The sequence below is a fragment of the Pygoscelis adeliae genome, unplaced genomic scaffold (genome assembly GCF_000699105.1).
Source record: "Pygoscelis adeliae isolate BGI_AS28 unplaced genomic scaffold, ASM69910v1 Scaffold1, whole genome shotgun sequence".
Lineage (NCBI taxonomy): Eukaryota > Metazoa > Chordata > Aves > Sphenisciformes > Spheniscidae > Pygoscelis > Pygoscelis adeliae.
Genome location: NW_008824051.1, coordinates 2,796,846 through 2,809,896, shown reverse-complemented (window position 1 = coordinate 2,809,896; position 13,051 = coordinate 2,796,846). Strand labels below are relative to the sequence as shown.

At 38.4% G+C, this 13,051-nt stretch overlaps 2 long non-coding RNA genes across 2 annotated transcripts in view; both read right to left on the bottom strand.

The window, feature by feature from the left end:
• Window positions 1–2,334: 2,334 nt before the first annotated feature.
• On the bottom strand, window positions 2,335–6,310 carry LOC103925000. Its single transcript, XR_664009.1, has 2 exons — window positions 6,134–6,310; window positions 2,335–4,481 (listed from the first exon to the last, which is right to left on the bottom strand). It is a non-coding gene; the product is annotated as an uncharacterized LOC103925000 (long non-coding RNA).
• Window positions 6,311–10,995: 4,685 nt separating this feature from the next.
• The window catches only part of LOC103924998, a 3,114-nt gene continuing 1,058 nt past the window's right edge, over window positions 10,996–13,051 (bottom strand). The window contains exons 2-4 of the long non-coding RNA XR_664008.1: window positions 11,533–11,667; window positions 11,361–11,425; window positions 10,996–11,183 (exon numbers count right to left, since the gene is read on the bottom strand). This is a non-coding gene — a long non-coding RNA (uncharacterized LOC103924998). The remainder of the gene's footprint in view (window positions 11,184–11,360; window positions 11,426–11,532; window positions 11,668–13,051) is intronic.

The following is a 13,051-nucleotide window of genomic DNA, read 5'->3' as shown; positions in this document are numbered from 1 at the left end:
GTTTTACTAGCATCACAGAAACCCATTCAAATAAGAACAACCCTATTAGTAAACAAACAAAAGGCTGGAAGGCAAATGTGAGATTTCTCCCCTTATAATTTCCTACACGTACCAGAAACCCTTACACCAAAGAGAGGTGGGGGGGAAGTAGCAATGAGACCAGCAACAGCTCCACGCTGTCAGAATTAGGCTTGTCAGAAGCTGTTGAATGTCTTTGCCACATAATAGTTGACGAGACAGACAGGAGCTCATTTCCTTTGGCCATAATATTTCAGATCTCCTGAAAGAAGAAAAAGGCTTACAGAGTGACATCATCAATCAGGTCATACTCCTCCTTACCACTTAAAGTGATCTTTTTAAGTTATTGGGCACTTTTAACTCCAGCTTATGAAGAAAAGGGTCTCAAAATTGCTTAGTTCTTTAAAGTCCTGCAAAAACAGGGCCCAGCTGGAGATCGATCCTAATCAGTGCCCCAACTGAACAAAGTCTGAAGCATTTCATCCCCATCAAGCATCAGGGAGCCCACAAAGCCCTCAAGAGCCACAGGAAACCAAGCTTCACTGGATTTTTTTTTTTTTAAAATCATTTTGTTAAAGAAGTGAAGGCAGGCCCAAGAAGGAAACACAACACACTATTTCTGGCTTTTGCACAATGGTACTGCAACATGACAGCTTAGGTTTCTCTTCTAATGCAGGGTTGATTAACCAGCTAGCCTTTTCCCACATCAATGCCATAACCTTCCCAGTCACCTCTTCCTTATACCTGGCAATTGAGTCCTGGAACTGCAGCTTCACTGGTTCCTTACCTGTTAATCCACTGATGATCTGCTGACTTTATTTCCTACAGCTCTGACAGAAATCTGAAGAGGCAAGCTTGCCCTGTAAGAACAAGCTGACCATAGCCATCCCCAGAGCCCAGTGTAATGCTACCTTTTCTAACAGAGCCATGAGATGCGGTATGCCATTTCAAAAGTTCTTTTGAACATCCATAGAAAGCATAATTAAAACGCTTTTTCAATCCACGAACACACCATCCAATCTTTTCATCTTCCCAAAGCTGTGTTTTGCTGAAATGGTAATCACCAGCTTTAATGAAGTACTTCAGTTTTGGGTATACCTACACTGCAACTACAGGATGAGATCAGCGCGCGGTTAACGTAAACTCTAATAGAGCTAATGTTAGGCAAAAGTCATAGCACCACTGCCAGCCCAAGCAGCAGCCTAAGAGCACAAATTCTGAGGTCTCCATCAATGCACAGTGGAGTCTGTTGTGCACTGTAATTGCCTTGCTACCTTCTTTGTCTAAGACAGCACAGACACACCATCACATGCCAGGCACAAGTTCACTGTAGTGGCACATCTTGCTGTGCCAGCCATGCCTTGTTTGGGAATCCAAGGCTACTGCACTATTACAAAAAAAAAACATTTAACGCCAAATAGCAATGTCTTCTCTGTTGCTAGCCGTACTGTAACCAATCGTCTTGTTCCCTGCAGATAAGTTATCTGTATTCACACACAAAGCATCTTAGGGAGGAGCAGTCAAAATTTATGAGGCTAAACTCTCCCACAGAGCCATCAATGTGATATGGAAGGGAACAGCATGTAGGCTAAAAGAGCAATCTGAAGTCGTCTGTTTTAAAGCTGCAGTGGACTTGCTTAAGCCTCATAAGCTTTTAGTGAATTCACCTCACTAAGTGTTTTTCAAATCATACTTTGGGGAAAGTAATCTTTAACATCTCACAGTCTAACTTTCTACCAAAATGAAGAGGTCTTAATATTTAGAATAAGCCCGTCAGGCTCCATTACACCAATATAATGATGCTTTCACCTCAGTTCTTCAACTACAGCTTATGAAGTTGACCAGCTGCTAACAGAAGGCTTCTCCCTAACATTTGCATGCAAAGAAAAAAGGTCACAGAATTCCAGATATGCAAATTCCCAATTCCTGAATTCCCAAGCCATTTCAGAAGCTAAAACTTCACATTTCTTGCAGAAGCTGGAGTTCTGCTTAGCTTGCTGTGTTTTCAAAGACAGAGAAAGATGTTTGGCACCCAGAACTCCATTAAATGAGCAATTTCCTGTTTTTATTTTCTCTCTAACAGGAGTAAATTGAAGGCTTTCAAGTGTCCAAGTGGTACACATGAAGCTTTACTTAGCACCTTCCAAAATCAACAGTACACCACCTATTCAGAGAGAGATGCCAATCAACAGCTTGTCACTGTGCTGTAGAAATGCGATGATTTACTAAATGGAAGTAAATGTAGGGAATGGAAGACAGGTTATGTCATTCAGTTGACAGACTCCAGGAAAATTACTCAAGAAGAAAGGCAAATATCAATTCAGGACAAAACATACTTTATTGTACTGTAATGTCAGAAGTACAAGAAAAGTACTGAAGAGAACCATGCTAATGGGGCTTTTAGGGTCTGTGAAGGACAGAAGTACAAGATAATGGGGTACTACTGTACTCAGTGCAAAAACTGATTCATTTGAGGCACAAGTACACTATTGTTTAAGCAGCTTGATTCAAGCACAGCTCTGGTATGTGATCTACTCTGTTTTCTTTCTATGTGACAATTCTATAATAAAGCTACTTTTACATGAAATAGGCAGTAGATTCAAGTCAGGGGTGTCCAAATTGCCACTTGGCAACCAAAAAAATTACGAAAAATACTCTGCATAGTCACCCTCCACATTTTAGTTTCAGATACGGAGCTGTGGCTAGTGAAGAAACGTTATTCTGAAAGGTTGGAGCCGAGATCTGTTTGGTTGGGTGGGGTTTTTTTCCCCTCTTGTACGTCTGTAGGTAACTTACTTCACGTTGACTACAATTTATCCAATAAGGAAAAAAAAACAAACCAACTTGTATCTTTGATAAGGAATCATACATATCTAACATTCAAATAAATTTCAGCCCTTGAGATCTTAACTTATGGCTTAAGACACAATGAAAGTGTTTGGGCACCCTTGAGTTAAGTTAATGAAGAGCATTTTTGCTAAAAAGGCAAGCAAGATCACTGGTTTAAACAGAGCTGTCCTCTACAAGAAGAAAGCAGGAATCCAAGTCACTAGTTACTACTAGGCTGACATGTACTGCTGCCCAGAAAGATAAAAATGTACCATCACAATGAAAAGGTTCAACAAAGTTGAAAGATAAAGGTTTCAACACCAGAAGCAGCATTTGAAAACAAGCTGTTTAAGTTAATTTTTTCAAGAGATGCAGATTGCATAACTCTAGGCATGAACAAACATGCTGGCAATCTTCTCCTTTTACACAGCAGCTGTGTTTAACGTAGGAAGTTCTGGGTTTAAAGAAAGCTACTTGAAGAAGAATTAAGATTTGCAATTGCCTGTCTACTTAATGAGATTAGTAGAGCAACGAAAAAAAATTACTACTGAAACAGTAGTTTCTCAGTGGATCCCTATCATTACAAACACAGCTTCTGATCTGTAAGCAACGCAAGACTAAACAGACAACTATTATTTTATATTATTACTATGCTTATAAGTTACATCAGTTAAAGTTAAAAAAAGCCAAGCAGTTTTGCCCTATTTCAAGAATAGTTTCCAATCAACACCAGTTTACATGGTGAATGGGACTTCACAAATAAACAAGGAATGGTGACATCTTTGGGTCAAGAACGACAAGAAATAATGGGCTCTGTGCTACCAATCAACCTCAACAAGAATATGGCACAAGGGCCAGCCCAAGCTGTACCAACACTGAACCTTTAGCACTCGGCACAAATTCGGATCTCTTTACTTTAGCTAGCAAATCAGGTGAAAAGACTGGGTAAAAAAAAAAAACTAACTAAAAACTTAAGCCAAAAATTGGAATATACTTTTTAAAAAACATCTGTAGTTTTAAAATAACTTTATGCTGACATCAGTTTGTGCAAACTAAAAAAACTCACTGAATTTCTCTCTAACAAAAGACAAATCCCCCAAATATTTTCCTTTTAGTCCATTGTATCTGTAGATACAATCTCAAATCTAACAGATGTAAATGCAAGAGAGAAAAAGTTACAGCATCTGCACAACATTCTTTCTACAAACAGCTGCTGGAGGGAAAGTAAAATATAAAAGGAATAAAGAAAGGAAGGTTCCATCTGAAATACTCTCACAATCTTTCCCACTCTGTAGTCCATGAATCCGACTCTGATGCTAAGGTGACAGTGTATGTAAGCAGATTTTTTTGTTGATTTTATTATTTTTGAGTTTCAATTGAAGAGAACCTGCGAAGAGACTCAAGTCTCTTCAGGAATTGTCGGATGGAACATGCTCCTCAAATCCTTCACTCTCTCGGACCAACGCTCTTTCCAGGATAACACGGCCTTCCTTGTAGCGCTGGCTGTCTTCAGTGGCAAATTCATAGATCCAACCCAGTTTGCTGTTGCAGTTCTTGCAGCTCACGTCTCGAACCATGTGGCGGCCAGTGAGCATGACCCGATCCTGAACTTCACTGTATTGCAGATTTACCACCTGATACAAATATACAGGGGATAGGGAATAGAAAGGATTAGTCTGCCTAGAGCAAAGCTTGGTAACAATGTGCATGACTATCAACATTTTAAAAGGAAAGAGCCTGTGGCACTGCACATGAACTGAAAACTGCAGTGTAATAAGCCAACAGCCCTTGGAAATCTCCTGCTTGAGAAGGAAACACTTTAAAGATGTGCTTCATGGCGATGTGTAACCCTCACTGTTTAACTGAGAGACATGAAATGCTATTACAAGACATACGAGAGCACAGAGTACTGTGTTCAACTTTGGGTGAGAAATTCCTTGTAAACGAACTGATATTAATCCACTTGCAATATATGTAACCCATTTCTAGCACCGATGTGATCACTTATTCCCAGAAATCAGAACCAAAATATTAAAAGAGGTACTTCTTTAAAAATCTTCGGGTGCTCTTGAAATAATCATCTAAGAAAAAGCAAGGCTCAGTGGCTGAGAACGTAGGCATTAAACTTGCACCTTTTTTTGTGTGCTATCTCGGCAGTTTAAAATATACTTTTAACTTGTTTAGGCAGCGACACCACAGAACCAGAATGTAGAATCTGTTGAAAAGCTGATGTCAGAACTATATCCAAACTGCTAATACGCAGTAGGATTCTAAAAGATGGGGCTCCACTGCTTTCTCAGTTTTCTACTGCTTCAGATGTAAGGCTCCTGACTGCAGAAACGTAAAAATCAAAACTTCTGTGATTAAACCCCACTATTTAACACAAGAAAAATTTGAACCCCAGGAGCCAGTGCTTATTGGATGAGAAAGAAACCAGATGCACAGCTCTTTTATAGCTATGCAGCCTAACACTTACATATAAATACTACTGACAGGATTCAGCATGCCAAAAATCCCAAGGCCGAGCACAGCTGAGTGAAGACATTGCTGAGTGAAGACATTACTGATGCCTCTATCAATGGCCAAATAGCTTTCAAGAAAAAACCCAACCCAAAACACACCAACGATTACATGACCAGGAACTTTGTAAGAAAGCAAAGGACGATCAGTGTTTTTTCAATGAGTCTAAGGGACAAGTCTATATGGAAGGGTTAATAAATAATGCTACAATTCACTCAGAGTTATGACTTCCATATTTCAATCTGGTGAATTAAATCAAGTTTGATCAATTAAAAAAATAAATATTAAACTAAACCAGAGTATTATTGCCTGTAAAAGACATTGTGGTTACCTCAAGTTGCCAAACTACCGTTAGCCTAAATGCATTTTTGAAATTAAACAGATTATTTAGACTTTTTTCTTTTACTGAGTAAAAGTGCAAATGCCTTTGCAACTTTGATAGACCAAAGATACTCTCACAGTGAATTTGAGGTTCATATTACAGAAGTCTCCAAAGTTAAAACTCCATGCATTTTGGCACGATGCCTCTATATACACAATCCTCTTTAGAGTCTTTTAGTATTGCAGATAAACTAATTTAGATCGCTTGCCATCAATAATAAATGCCTAATTTGAATTCAAAGACAGTTGAATAGAATAAAAATAAAAAATTAAAATAGTTACACAACACTTTAGCCAAGAAGTTTTTTAGTTTTGATGACAGATTCATATCCCACAAACTCATTTTTCAAAAGCAAATAGTAGTTCCCCTCAGCTTCTTACCAACCTTGTTAAAAAGAAAGGCTCTTCCCGTGGCCCCTGTAAAACGAGTGGAGATGAGCTCAGAACGATTGGTCAGAATCGTGTCGCAGTTTGCACAGGAGAACAGGCGAGTGCCACCAATATGATCCAGAAAAATTCTTCCCATTTTTAGAACTTACGTAAGTTTATACTCAAGACCTGAAAGCAAAAAGATCACGAACATGTAAAAAAAAGCATTGCAGAAAAAAACCCAAAACCCCAAACACCCCATACATATGGCAGAATATTCTGCAAACCACTTGAGCTAATGATTGCAGAGGTTCTTTCTTTCATAGATGAGTTACTGACTTACAGACTGCATTCATCCTTTCTCATCAAGACAAGTTCTTTCCCAAAGGGACCATCTTACCAATAAGATGACACACCTGGATACAAACTAATTACATTACACGAGCAAAACAGGAACTGAAACCTTTAAAATATAGTTCAGACTTGCAGACTGGACCCTACAGTTATTAAACTCAAAAGCTTCCACTTCTTTCCTATTTTCTTCTCCTCTTTAATACAATACTGAAATTCCATTCCAGTATATTCCCAACAATTCGCCCATCTTAGTCAGCACTGGGAAATGAAGCACTGAGAAGTACATTGAGTCACCACGACAATTATAGTTTAATTTTCCCAAGTCATCCCCCCTTTTTTTAAATATATATTTATTTTGTCACTTCCACTCAGCTTTGCACAATTTATGACATGCAACCACACACCACCACCATCTAGGATGCTTTAGTCTTCTAGTATAGGAGACTGGGCTACTGTATTTGACTTGACACATTGGTTTCATATCCATAACACCACAGGAAAGGTTTGAATGCTATTTCACATAATAAACAATCCACCCAGTCTTTACACCAGACAGCTTTATATACAAACGTTCAAAGCTGTCTAATCTACAAAATACCGTGTCACTTACCTAAGCAATTTCCAAAGCATCATCACTAAAATACCTGAGCAACTCCAATGAGCAGAAAAAGAGAGCTTAGAAAGTTTATAGCAGCAGATCTGCAGTACCTGATAAATAAAGCTCACCAAGTCTATACCAACTAACATAAATTACTCAAAGCTAACTAGCGAGTAGGCACAGAACATATCAGACAGCTGAAAACTTAAATCATGAAAGATGAGATAACATGACAAAGGAATTAAATGATGATGTTATTTCAATTTCAACTGCAGAAGTTTTATGACTAAACATCTATAGTTAAACAAGTTAAATATACCCCCATTTATGCTTCAGGTGTGGAATCAAAAAAGAGTATTGTCTCTGCTTTTTTCATGCACAGCAATGCAAAGTAAATCTGACACACTGCAATATTAGTTGTGTGGGTTTTACTTTTCAGAGCAGGATACAGTGTGCCGTTCATAGAGAAAGTAATCAAATTTTGTGCTCATCGAGTTGAATATTCTTTGTCAAATGCCTTTAAGAAGTGCAAATACCTAAATTAAACCCATTTCAAGTTTTAGGGGATCAGTTTCTTAAAGCTTACTCTGACATGCACAAAGCAAATGGACTGAAACATGCACCTGCACACACAAAATTTAAAGTACCATTTTTACATGTAAAAATCTCATAAGTCACTGACATCGTTTTTTTTTTAATTGCTTTATTTCACCGCTTTGTTTTCTTACAATGTGTGGCAATAAAAAGGATTCCTAGTATTGAACAGAGTGATTTTAGCACAAGTTCCTTACATTCAGATTTTTCAAATCACCGTTAGCCTTCTGTATCCCATCTGAAGGATACATAAAAATTCAAAGCAATGGAACGACTCCTTCCTTTAAAGGTGATGTAATACCCATTTCTCTTCTTGAAAGGATAAATAAACAGGTCTTGACTTTGACAAAAATATTTCAAAGACTTGGCTGAGTGTAGGGGTGTGACTCCTTGTGACTCCACTCAAAATACAGGGAGCATTTTCCTGCAATTTCTCTAAGCATTATACGTTTCTAATATGCCTTTATCTTTCCCAGCAAGCAAGGGCAAAAGAAAAAATTAAAATGTGAATACTGACAGCATGAAGGAAAATCAACAGACAGTAAGTGTGAATAAACAAGTATCAGTCAAAGTCTCCAACCAGAAGAAACCACAAATACAAGCAATAAAAGCAACTGTGACAGATATGCCCATAAGGCACTTGGCCTAGCTCCATGTGCCATCCTTACTAATTTTGGATAATGTTATTTTTGTGTTGATTGTATTATGGATTAAAAACAATTAACCGATTATAAGTTACTGTAAATGCGGAATCAACATCAAAAGGGGTATTTCTTTCAGGGTAAACACAATGCGCACCCTGTCAGTATTTTTAGAAGCTAACATAACACAAATTCAAAAACATCCCTCTCTTTTACCAAGAGCAACACAAACACTAAGCTTCGTCAGTGACAAGAACAGATCCATTACACATACTAACCTTGCAAAGCATGCCATTTTGAAAAATATGCATCTGAACACTTAAAATGCAAACACATCACCTATCTAAAAACATAACTCACGTTACTGCACCCAGAAAAGCAGTAATCCAAAATCACTAAAACCAAAATTTAGCTACTTCAGAAGAGACCTTGAGTGCAATTCTTACAAGCAAGTTTGAAGTCAAAGCGACATACAAATGTATTACTTCTGGATATGGCATTATGCACGGACTGAAGTGTTGAGTCTTGAAGATACTGAACATTAAAATAAATGCATAAATAAATATGTTCAAAGACTTAAGGCTGAAAAACCTGCCTAGTAATACAAGGCCTAAAATCTTCAATTATTTATATCACCCCAAAAAGCTGAAAGTAAGCTCATCAAGTATCTAAATGAGAAAGAAACTTCAATAAGACTTGGGTCCCAACAGAAAGACAAAGTGAGATTCATTTGATGGTAGCACAAGGCTGTGAGAATTCGGACTAAAGTTACAGCAGAATCTAATAAACCGAACAATTTTCTTCAGAATACAGTGCATAAGAAAACATGTATTCTTGAAATAAATAAATACACATTTAAAAATCTAGAAAATGAAATTCTACAATCTGCACTGTAACAGTCAAAAAGCAAGTTTTTTTGAGTATGTTTTTTTTGTATGTTTTTTTTAAGAAACTGCTAAAATAATGTAATCCTACTAGAACATCTAACGTTTAAAATAACCTCTACACTTAACTGCCCCATGGTAGACCAGTCAAAATAGGTACCAGCCTACAACTATCATTAGCTCTCGGTTTTGATTGCTACAGGATTTCAACAAATCCGTAAGGATCCAGCTGAAGTGTTATAAAACTAGTCACCTTACATTAGTCCTTATATACTGCTCACAGTAGTAAAAAGTGGAAAAAAGTTACAAAATAGACCGCTAGTAAGGCAGCCCTCAAATGCTGCATTTGATTAGGAGTTTTCTAAATAAGCTAACAAGGACATTTTGCTTTTTCCTCTCTTGTAAGTTAGAGAAGTTAATTTCAACTTGGGATAATTTCACACACCCCATTCCCCCCCAAGCTAAAAACATAGTATTCGCTTATAAAACTTACTGAGAAGGTACTTGCTGTGGATAAAGACCGTTCTCCCCTTACATAAGGATCCTGAATCCTGTAGGGTGTATTTATTATACACTGGAAAAACCAGAAGCACAACGTAACAAGGGAAAGCAATTTTCCATTGCTCTCAGGCTCATATCCCTTATATACAGAAGTGGTGTGTACAAAGTCACCCAAGATAACTGTAATTTTTTTCCTATAGTTTTCACTTCCCATGTAAAAGGTGTGGGTGTCTATTTATGTTCACACATACATAAATGATCTGAAAAAAGCCACTTATAGGCAGCTTTTATAGGCAGTGGGAGGGCTCTCTTAAACGAAGAGAAGCCAAAGAACCGTGAAACACTAAAGCATTTCTAAAGCTTAAGATCCTCCAACCAGGGGGAGGAAAACGCAAGAAGTGCACTTACCCATTCATCCACTCTCTACACTTAAAAACAGTGAAAATAACTTCCATTGGTTCAGAAAGCCAGTCAAGTTCCCTATTGCTATTCACAACCCCAGAAAGTGACACTACCATATCACACCAATTCCATCATGCTACTAGCAGAATTTTCAGAAGCAGTGGACAGGAATCTTGGTTATTCACAAAACCAAATGCTGAGGAAAGAACAGAGATTTTTTTGGCCCATGATTTCATCTTTAAAGTCAGCTAAGCATTCTTTGTTGGATATGTGTCAGTGATGAAGTCCTAGTGATCCTGCCCTCAGGCAAATTACCAAACAGAAGTCGTAATATTAAATTAATGGCTCCAATTTAAAAAAGGCAGACTTATTTACCTTCACTAATGGGATATAAAGTATCTACCACTTGTCAAATCTGCTCAGTTCAAAGAGACAGGTACTTCCATGAACTGAGAGATGATGCCACTGTGTCATTACTCGGCACCCTGACCACTTCTATCAACTTGCATTCTTGAGAGGACCTTTGGCAGAACAATCAAAGATAGCTCATGTTACCTAGGCTTGCTGACAGTGCATTATTTTGACAGTACAAACCTTGATACAGCTTCTTAGTCATACCATGAAACATTTCCTGCCTGCATGCTTCTCCCAGTGAGTGTGTGGACAGACAGGAAACACGAGCACTGTGCCTCTGCGCTATAGTATGTATTCCTAGAGCAGTGTCCTTTCAAACTTCCACCTATCTTTCAGTGCTGATTTTGGCAACACTGAGCAACAGCTGACAAAGAGCTTACATTTGACCACTATCTGCACACAGAGCTGAAACCACCTGAAGCACTACTTGGTTGGTATTTGTGCTACCTAATCTGCCTACTTTCACAAGCAATAAAGAACAAAAAAGTAACACAAAGAATTATTTATTAACATTTTTAAAACTAACAGTCGGTGTTTTCTTTTTCCAGAGTGCATCTCTTGAAGACACAGGACCGTCAATGTTTGGGAAAGCCAGGAGGCACTTTCTATATACACACTGGACTGTGGATATTTCAGGAGCCTCAGTGTTGCTTCAGCACCATCTACTGCATCTCAGATCTACAACAGAAAAAAGCTGCTAGTTAAAGGATAAAAAACTATGACAGCTTGTCTTTCGCCATTTCACTGACAAAAAACATTCTCCTTTGTATGGTGAGCCAGTTGGAACTCTCTCCCCCTTGAGAAAGGGCCATGCATTCCCCTAGGCACAGCAGAACATTCTCAGGATGTACTTACTCCGGAACCGGGCTTAAACTTCATCTTCACATCTCAGGAACTGGGCTTAAGCTTCCTCTTCTCATCTCCGAGATGGACAAAAGAGGAAAAAGAATACTTAGCACAGCTACACAAGACCACACTAATTAAAGAATCACTGGGTAAGCAAAAAAACCCCAAACTTGCTCCTTACCTTCCCAGGTTTCTGCTGCTCACAAGTGGGGGTGCATCTGAAAATACACACGTGGTCAGTCTCTTAGGAGGTCTGAGATTCAGCCGTCTGCCACTGACTTCTGCGACTGTTGAAGTAAGCAGGGCCCAGCCCTGCCTACATGCAGAATTTGTTATCAGAAAGCACCACGCATAGCCAAATGTGAAGAAAGAAAGTGAACTGGAACAGAATGCTACGCTCATTAGAACCATCCAGCTACTGTAGCAAACTGTACAAGGAAGTTAATACAGTCAAATGACTGAAGAGGCTTTGGCAAAGCAATGAAAGCTGTGCCCAGACGCAGTGCACAGCGCTCGCCTAGAACAGGGTGCCTCGCAGGATGAAACCGCATTTGTGCAAGTTACACTAGTCTAATTGTCTATTGCAAGCTACAGTAGTATAATATTCTATTGCAAACCGGCTTTATTTCCAGGTAAGGCGAAAGCTTCGCATTGTTAACATAACATTACATTGGTGTATGCAATAATACAGGGTAGTTTGTTTCAAGTTTACAGAGAGCAGAGCCATACAGATGGGTGCTTGTTTCTAATACAGCCCCCATATCTCAGCATGTCTCACACAGTAACTTACACCCTCACAATACTCTTGCTAGATAACATATAAAAGTATTAGTTTACAAATGGTATCAGATTCAGATCCATTTTCTTTCCCACTACTACACAGGGAGTCCAAAAGCAGCAACTATTCCTGTCTCCTTGTTTCTTTTTCCCTTCTTTTTTCCCCTTTCTCTTCCTTAAGAGAGGAAAAGGATTTTTTTTTTCCCTCTCTTAATTCCTCAAGTGTTTTTAAGAAAGCTGTATTTCCTGGTTTTGCAATAAATTTATTCTTACACTAATTCAGCACATAAGACAACTTTTGCCTATTAATCCATTCTGCAACTTTCAGAAAGCTAAACTAATTCAGATTTTCTGTTTTCATTAACTTTAGTGCTGAAGTGATACAAATCTTCACCTAAAGACACCACACTTACGAGTCATGGGGGGAGCGTCAAATAAACAAACTTTAAAGAAATGGTGAAAAGACAGTGATCATCCAAACTTCCATACAAACGACATCCACGGATTGGCAGAAAGGTGGTCAATATGCTTAGTGCATCACACCAAGAAATACTTGATATCTACCTACATTTAGGAGTTTTCTAGTTAAGGCTCCAAAATTGAAGACAGCCTTGCTACCAAACGTCCACAGTGTACAGGCATTTCCTCTACACGTTTAACAAGATATTTTTAAGTTAAATCTTGCTTAAGGGAATTACGTACTTCAGCAAGAGCTGAGCAACTCAAGATTTCAACATAGGTCAAATGATAGTAAACAAACATGAACCAACCACCTAACTTGGACAACACTACTTCAAGCTTGTGATGACTACCAGCAGAGGGAATGCTAAATATATATACATGTATATGTATTTGTGTGCATGTGTACAATTCTCAGTCTGTCAGATGCCAAGTAGCAAATCTCATCTGTTCTTGTCTCATCT